This window comes from Mangifera indica, chromosome 2 (assembly GCF_011075055.1).
Source record: "Mangifera indica cultivar Alphonso chromosome 2, CATAS_Mindica_2.1, whole genome shotgun sequence".
Lineage (NCBI taxonomy): Eukaryota > Viridiplantae > Streptophyta > Magnoliopsida > Sapindales > Anacardiaceae > Mangifera > Mangifera indica.
Genome location: NC_058138.1, coordinates 1,683,879 through 1,692,602, shown reverse-complemented (window position 1 = coordinate 1,692,602; position 8,724 = coordinate 1,683,879).

The following is an 8,724-nucleotide window of genomic DNA, read 5'->3' as shown; positions in this document are numbered from 1 at the left end:
ATGAAGTCCAAATATGTCATACGGTACTAGATAACGAATTGAACTCCATAATTTATAAAACCATAATAATGTATCAAAATAATCCCAAAAACAATTTAACTAAATAAATAAATAAAATAAAACGTATGTGATGGTGGTTGTGTTCTCACAAAGCTGATCCGCTAGCCTGTCCGCTTGGCCCACCCTCTCGTTTACTTGCAAGTCAAAGCAAAACACGAGTAATAATTCACCTAATAAGCACACAATCAACTGAGCATTCCTAAAATATCCCTTGATAACCTAACTCTCTCTCTCTCTCTCTCTCTCTATATATATATATATATATATATATATATATATATATATATATATATATATATATATATATATATATATATATATATATATATATATATATATATATATATATATATATATATACACACACACACGTAATAATCTAGCATCCTGAACACTTGTCAAGTGGACGTCCCAAACACCTTTTATAACTCAAATACTATTAGAACGAATGTCCAAAATGCCTCCTATCTGAACCCAATCGAAATTTATGTCTTAGACGTCTCTTACATCCTTTAACATTCCATGGAGGACAAAACATCTTTTCACTAGCCTTCGGTAGAACATATTCTTTTTATAGTGAAGGATAGTCGTTCTACCGTGGAAAACAGTCATCCTCCCCTGTACGAGGGACATCCGTCCCAAAATGGGTAAGAACATTTCCTCTCTGACCTAATTCCCAAGTGTCGAATATTCCTTATCATTAAATTATCAATCTACCTTTATGCTCGACCACGAACATTGTCTCCTACCTCACGATGGGATGGTCGTCCCACTCTTGTTGGGACGGGTGTCCCCCACCTATACCACTTTTAAAACTGTGCTAGTTTTGGTGGGAATTCAACAACCTAACCACCTAAACCAATTCTAACACTTCATTACCTTTCCCACTCATCAGCTCATCTTTCAACAACTATCATCAAATAGAAATCATATGAAGTTAGAGAATGAGTATATTACTCTTCAAACTAATCATCACATTTTTAAGATTCTATGTCATTATACTACATTACATATATTCACATGCAACAACAAAAACAAATTTACATATATAGATATATAGTTAACCCTAATGTGCTAAAAATAACTAGAGAAAAAAGAAAGTGTGTCTACATCTCCTTTGACGGTGCTTAGTCTTTGAGTGGCAAGAATCTAGCAGCATTCCTTTATTTCAACGACTCTTAATCCTCATTGCTCCCTTTATGAAAAGTGAGTTCAGGGTTAGAACACGTAACCCTAAACGCAACACTAAAAGGAGTTTTATAACCACTGGAAAATATGTCTGGGATAGTTATCCCTTAAAATGGGACAAGCATCCCCCAAGATGTGCACCACAAAAATCATGCAAGCATAATTTGAAATTGCCAACTCAGAGGGATAGGTATTCCACAAGTTTGACTTTTTCTTAATTTTGACAATTCAACACAGTCAAACCTTTCGAAAGACTCAGATCATGTCGAAAGACTAAATTCACCCTTGAATGTACCTGAGGTTGCTACAGGGTACCTAGAATTCATTTCAAGCTACCAAAGACAAATGAATGCTTTGTAATCCATCTCTTAAATTCATTCTAGAGTGACAATATGAAATGTTTGATACATTGGAAAAGCTTTGCGACACAAGATATTAATATAAAAGTATTTATCATTATCTTATATTATAGATAACCCATCGATGATAAAGTTGAATCTTATATTCTATCAAAAAATCAAAACAAGTTATGTTAGTTTCATATATACTATACTTGTTAAATATTAATTAATTAGTTATGTATGGAATTTTAACACAAGCACACAAGTCAAGGCTCCATGGCCAACAAAAGTTCTACCACCTCACAATGTAAAATGTTTGATACGTTTGAAAGTAACCTTACCATCCTATGTCACTTTGTGATTACAGGGTGCATTGTAAGCGCACAATTTGTGATCACAATGTGCATCATGTATATGTTGACTCAATAAGTCATTATACTCTTATTTTGATGATAACAAACTAATATGTCTCTAAACATATTAACTAATGATTTTATTTGAGTGTGAGTTTAAATTGCAAGAATTTATCTAATGTACTTGAAGGAGTTTTAAGATGGAAATGAAAGAGAATACTCAATTGAAGAATTCTTGAAAATTTGAAGAAAAACTCAAGTTTTAGATAGATATATTTGTAATTTGGGGCATTCATTTTGATTAGAATATTTATTTGCATGGGATAGCTCACTTGAAAACTCATTTTCATATCTTTCACATTTTAGGTTAAAATGTCATTTTTCAAACTTATTGGGTTAAGTCAATTTTTTCACCAAAGTTTATTAATTCATTTAAAATGATGAAGTTTTGTGAACTACATTTTCATATCTTAAAGTTGGTTTTGAAAGAATTTTCAAAAATGGGTTAAATTGTCACTTTTCAAAGTTTTGCATTTTTTGAAAATTTAGGGGATAAAATGCAATAAAATTTGGTTGACCGAATTCTTTGATGGCAACTTCCGAATTGTCCAAAAGCCATGTATTTTGGCTTTCAGAAATTCAGTTGACCGAATTTAATCCGGTCGATCAAATTTTGGTTTGAACTTTCTAACGGCTAGTGCGATATAGGCACCACGGGAGTGTCACGTCATATCTGGTTAACCGAATTACATCCGATCGACCAAATTGTGTGTTTTCTAGAAAACTAAAATGGGTAGTTTTTATGCACAACGGTAACTTTCCTTATTTTCCCCTATATAAACCCAATTAAATTCGTTCGAAAAAAACTTTTGCCACCAAAAACTTTCATATATTTGTGAGCAAATTAGTTTTGAGCTATTCACTTGCAAATTCTCTTATCTAATCAAAACCTTTACTCATATACTTTGTAATTTCATTTGCATTAGATTGTACTAAGTTTAACTTTCATATACACTCTTTGAGAGATATCACACTTTGAATTCATACTAAAATTTATATTATAAAAGAGTGAGGTTCACTCTTGGAGAGATTAGAAAATTTCTAGTAAGAGAAATTGAGTTTTAACACTTGTAAAGGTTAATAGCACCTTAGAAGTTATTTTATTGTGAAGAAAAGCTTGATTGAGTTTTTGGTCAACCAAAGATTAGTGGAATACTCCAAGGGAGAAAGCTTGGAGGAGTGGACGTAGACCGGGTTGAGTCAAACCATTATATATTACGTGTTTGATTTTTTTTTCCCTTTAACTCATACTTTATATTATGTTATTTTGATTGTATTGATTATTTAAAATATTTATGTTATTCTCATAAATTGGATTAAAAATATGCAATATTCATTGGTTTGAATAAATTGTTTTAATTCTCTAATTTGGTAAAGATTATTTTAAATTATCTAATTCACCCCCCTCCCATTTTTAGGTAATTCGATCCTACAGTATATTCACAACAATTACCATTTGTCAAATATATTTGCAGAGGTTAGTAATATGTGAGTGAGAATGTCATCAAATGTTGCTCTACTTGGTAATTCTCAAAGTCTTATGCCATCTTATGAACTATAGAAAGGTAAGAAGTTCAATTTGTCATATTTTCATGTTTTTGGCTACAAATGTTATGTGTTAAATCAAAGAAAACCTTGGAAAATTTAATTCTAAGAATATATATATATATAAAGAGAAAATCTATATTATGTAACAAATAAGAAAAATTGAAGAATAATTATAAAGAAATTAAATGACAAATCTAAAATTGAACTGTATGTTCATCTCTTGAATTGATTTTGGCCTCATCTTTTGTTATCAAGGTTTCTTGGTTCCATTATTTATAGGATAATTATTTTATTCATAATTATCATGGGTTAAAATTTCTAAAAATTTCTTAATTACTTTGTAATGACCTATCTTACTATCAAAGTATTATCTATTTATGCTAGACATGTCAATTGGGTCAGGCCAAATGGAGGCCCGGCCTGAAACACGAAAAAAAGTTTGGGCACATTAAAGCCCGACCTGACACTATAAAGTGTCGGGCCAAGCCCATGGGCCTACTGGGTTAGGCTTAAGGCTTTAATATTAGGCCCATGGGTTGGCCCGACCCAATACTGTTTATAAAATAAATTTTTTCTGTTTTTTTTTTGGGCGGCATAAGCAAAAGCAATTTTTGCTTCTGCTACCTTATGGCAAAAGCAGATTTCTACTTTTGTCTTGGTCTACTTCTGCCTTGGCAAAAGCAGATTTATGCTTCTGCTAATCAGAAGGGCAGCCTCTGCATAATTTTTAAATTTTTTTTTTAAATAAATCACTTTTATTTATAAATCTTTTAATCACTCAATTTCAATTATTTCATTATATTTTCAATCTCATTAACTTTCTTTCGAAAAATATCTAAATTCATAAATAATAATTCTTTATATTTACAATTTCATTTTTATTTTAATTTTATAATTGCAAAATATTATAAAATATCTAAATTCACAAATAATAATTATTTATTTTTGAAGAATTCAGAGATTTAAATATAAAAGATGAGTAGATAAATATTATATAGTAGATATATTTTATTTATATTTTGTAATTTATACCGTATGTAAATTAATTTATTTGTACTATGTTATTAATTTATAATATTTTTCATCATATAACTACGGTATTCATCTGTCACAAGTGAGGGATTATAAATAAAATATTCAGGATACTGTTATCAGTTTTAATAATTGAAAAAAATTTATGTTAAAAATTTTAATTAAAAAAATTTTAAAAAATTGATTAAATGGGTTGAGCCGGCCCAATTAAAGCCCAATCCGATCCGATTAAAGCCCGACCTAGCCCAGCCCGATTAAGGCCCGTTATTATATGGGTCAGGCCTTGGGCCTTTATATTTCAATGGGTCGGCCCGGCCCAAAGGCCCGTTACTATTTGGGCCTTGGGCCCAACCCATTAGCCCAATGGGTTGAGCCGGAGCCAGCCCGGCCCATTGACATCTCTAATTTATGCACATTCCTCTTAGTTTGAATCTTGGATTTCATCCTTGGAAAAATGATATAAATACATAAGATCACAATAATGAACCAGTTTGTTATAGATTTGACTGAAGAAAGTATGATCATAACAATAAGATGATCATATGCCTTTAAGCCTAAATGATTGATGGACAACAACAACATGCCTTTAAGCTGGAGCCAGTTTCTTTTCCTAAACGCTTAAGTTAAATATTAGCAACCTCCACACCTTGAGATGGCATACCTGAAAATTTTTCTTATGAATCAGAAAAAATTATTTCAAAATATCCGCACATGACCTTAGTAACTAATTTATAATATTTGCACTTTAAGACCCTCACTTAAGCCGATTGTGACCGAAGCAAATCATATTACTAAAAGTGGATATTCACTTGTTGATGTCTCCCTTAAGCTGATACTACCAAGTCTCTTAAAATGACTCGAAATTGTTCATGTCCGAGTCCCTTTATAAATATATCAACTAATTGTCGATGAGAAGACACAAATGTAAGATTGAGTAGATTGGCATGCACCTTGTCCCTAACAAAGTGACAATCTATGTCAATGAGCTTAGTTCATTCATGGAAAATTGAATTGAATGCAATGTGAATAACTAACTTTGCATTTAAAAAAAACAAACAAACAAACAAACTTATTGGTCATGGAACTTCTGTAAACAAATCTTTAAGGACATAAGTCAACCACACAATTTCTTTGGTTGTTTTTACCTTAACCCTCTATTCAGCTTTTGTATATGGCAATGATACTATAGGTTTTTTTTTTTTGGATCACAATGTGATATTCTAGTGGTCGAATATGTTACCCAATCTGCATCAGAGTATGTTCTTAAAATTATCTCATTGGTTTTAGAATAGAAAATCCCTTGCTCTGATATCTTACTAATATAGCGATTATGCTTTTTGTCATGTCTGTGTGTGGTTGTCTTGGACTTTTCAAACTTGACTTAGTAAATGGACTCCATATGACAAATCATGTTAAGTTAATGTCAAATAAAAGAGTCTTCCAACTAGTTTTCTATAACTCTATGCATCTTTAAGCAACTCTCAAACATCTTCAGAAAGTCTATGTTGTTAAGGACTGGGTGTTTCTACACATTTCACATTCTCCATCCAAACTTCAACTATTATGTCATTGGCATTCTTCTTGTTGATTTAGGTGTATTCCCTTTTCTATCCTCTTAACTTTTAGGCCAAGAAAACAACTCAATGGTCCTAAACCTTAATCTGAAAGCATCCATGCAAAAAACTCTTGAATTGTGCACACTGTCTCTATTATATCCTACAACAATTAAATCATATAAGTACACCATCATCACCATCCTACTATGCCATTTGGAGTGAATTATTTGAAATTTTTTGCTTGAAACCACAAGACAATAAAGCTTCAGAATGCTTATCAAATCATTGCATGGAGGCTTGCTTGAGTCCAGATAAGTACTTATAAAATTTACAAACAACTCCCTTGTCCTTAATGCATAATCCTTGTGACACTTTCATAAAATTTCATCTAAATCTCCATTGAGGATTGCATTGTTAATATTAAGTTGATGCAATTTTGCTATTGGAGTGAATTTTTCATTGTAATCAAGTCCTTCCACTTGGCTAATTCCATTTACAACAAGTCTAGCCTTGTATCTCTCCATTAAGCCATCCAAATTGTATTTTATTTTTAAAATCATTTGGATTCAATTGCTTTCTTCCCCTTTGGTAACTCTACAAGACTCCAAGTTTTGTTGTCATATAAGACTTTCACCTCTTTATTCATCCTTTCATCTACACCATTAATAAGAACTTGTGAAATATTATGAATGAAAATTGATTTAATTTGATAATTACCATGTGCATATAGGGGAGGGATAACTTGTTGTAAGGGGATCTTCTTTACTAAAGCAACTTAAAACATAATCTTCCGAATAACTATGGGGTCTTCTTTCTCTTATTAGTCTTATAGACTGCACATTTTGTTTGTCCCCTTGTAGCTCTTCAATTTCTTTATTGGCCAAACAACTATTTCCCACCTAAACTATGTTGAATTCTCAAAGTTCCCCTCATTAACTATGAAAATACCGTTTACCCACCCATGAGCAATTAAAATTAATAGTGGTAAGAGTAAAATTATCATTTTCTCTATAATATTAAAAATAGCTAAAATATAATCTATTTTTGCCTCCTTAAACTTTAAAAACTAAAAGTTTCCCCTAGCCTAAATTTTAAAAAATGGTAGTTTCACCCTAGGGTTTCGTTTTGAAATCTCCGACTACATCTCCGACAACATTACTGACAACCTCTCCCTCCCGAAGTATCATCTCCTTCCGACGATCTCTTTCCTCTCATTTGGATATCCGATTGGCATCAGAGAAGTCTTGAGAGACGAAGAACTTCATCAGGGAAGACGGCAACTTCGTAATTTTTTATTAAAAAATTTCAAACTAAAAATTATTTAAAAAGCCCTCTAAAACTACCTTTTTTTTCACAAGTTGCAAAGACTACCAAAATTTTTTAGATTGATAGTTTAAGATTCCAAAAACTTTATGAAATTTGTATAACTTATAAAATCATGAAAAAAATTATAAAAGGGTTAATAGCATGTTGGAATATCTTAAATAAAATTTTTGAATTTTTCGCTACATGATGAAATAGTAATTTAAAATCATAAAATCGGTATATAAACAAACTACTATAAATTTTAGATTGTATAAAATTTTATTAATAAATAAAATTAATTTATATTAAGCGTTTTCATTAGCAAATAAATCAATTTCAGAATAATACTAGTTCTATATATATATATATATATATATATATATATACACACACACACACACACACACATACATACATACAAATATACTATTATCATGGAACAAAACTATACAATGCAACCTAACTTAGACTTGTAGAACAGAACCAAGATGTGAGCACGTCTAGAGTTCAACCAGTATAAACAGAACCAAATAATTCACAGAATAAATAGCAGGCAGATTCATATCAATTCATACAAGAAATGATTAATGCATAAGACTGATTTTATATAGCTCGGACACAAGCCATTTGAGATTTATGAAGATATATACTATCTAAAATAATGATAGCATAAGGTTAATGCCTAATAAGAATAAAAAATAATGAGAAAAAATTGTATTGTGTAACAAATAAGGAAAATTAAAGAATAATTACGAAGAAATTAAAATGCCAAATCTAGAAGTGAATGATATGTTCATCTCTTGAATTGATTTTGACCTTATCTTTGTTATCAAGGTTTCTTGGTTTCATTATTTGCAGGTTAATTAATTTATTCTTTCATAAAAAATTCTTAAATACGTTGTAATAACCTATCTCACAATCAAGAAATTGTGTATTTATACATATTCCTCTTAATTCAAATCTCGGATTTCATCCTGTGAACAAGGATATAAATACATAATATCACAATAATGAGCCAGTTTGTTATAGATTTGACCAAAGAAAGTATGATCATCTTGTAAATATATTATGGAATGTTACAAGCCGGCGTGTAATCTGTTAAGTTAATTTGATGTTTCTTTACCCTCTTGTGTTAGAATCTGTTAAATTTTTTTTTTTTCCTTTTAGAGATATTAAAAGTGAAAGAAGCAAAAAATATAAACATCAAGGCTGATTAACACATGATTAAACTTTATAAGAAAACATTAAAGTTATTCTTCACATTACTTATAATATGAATCT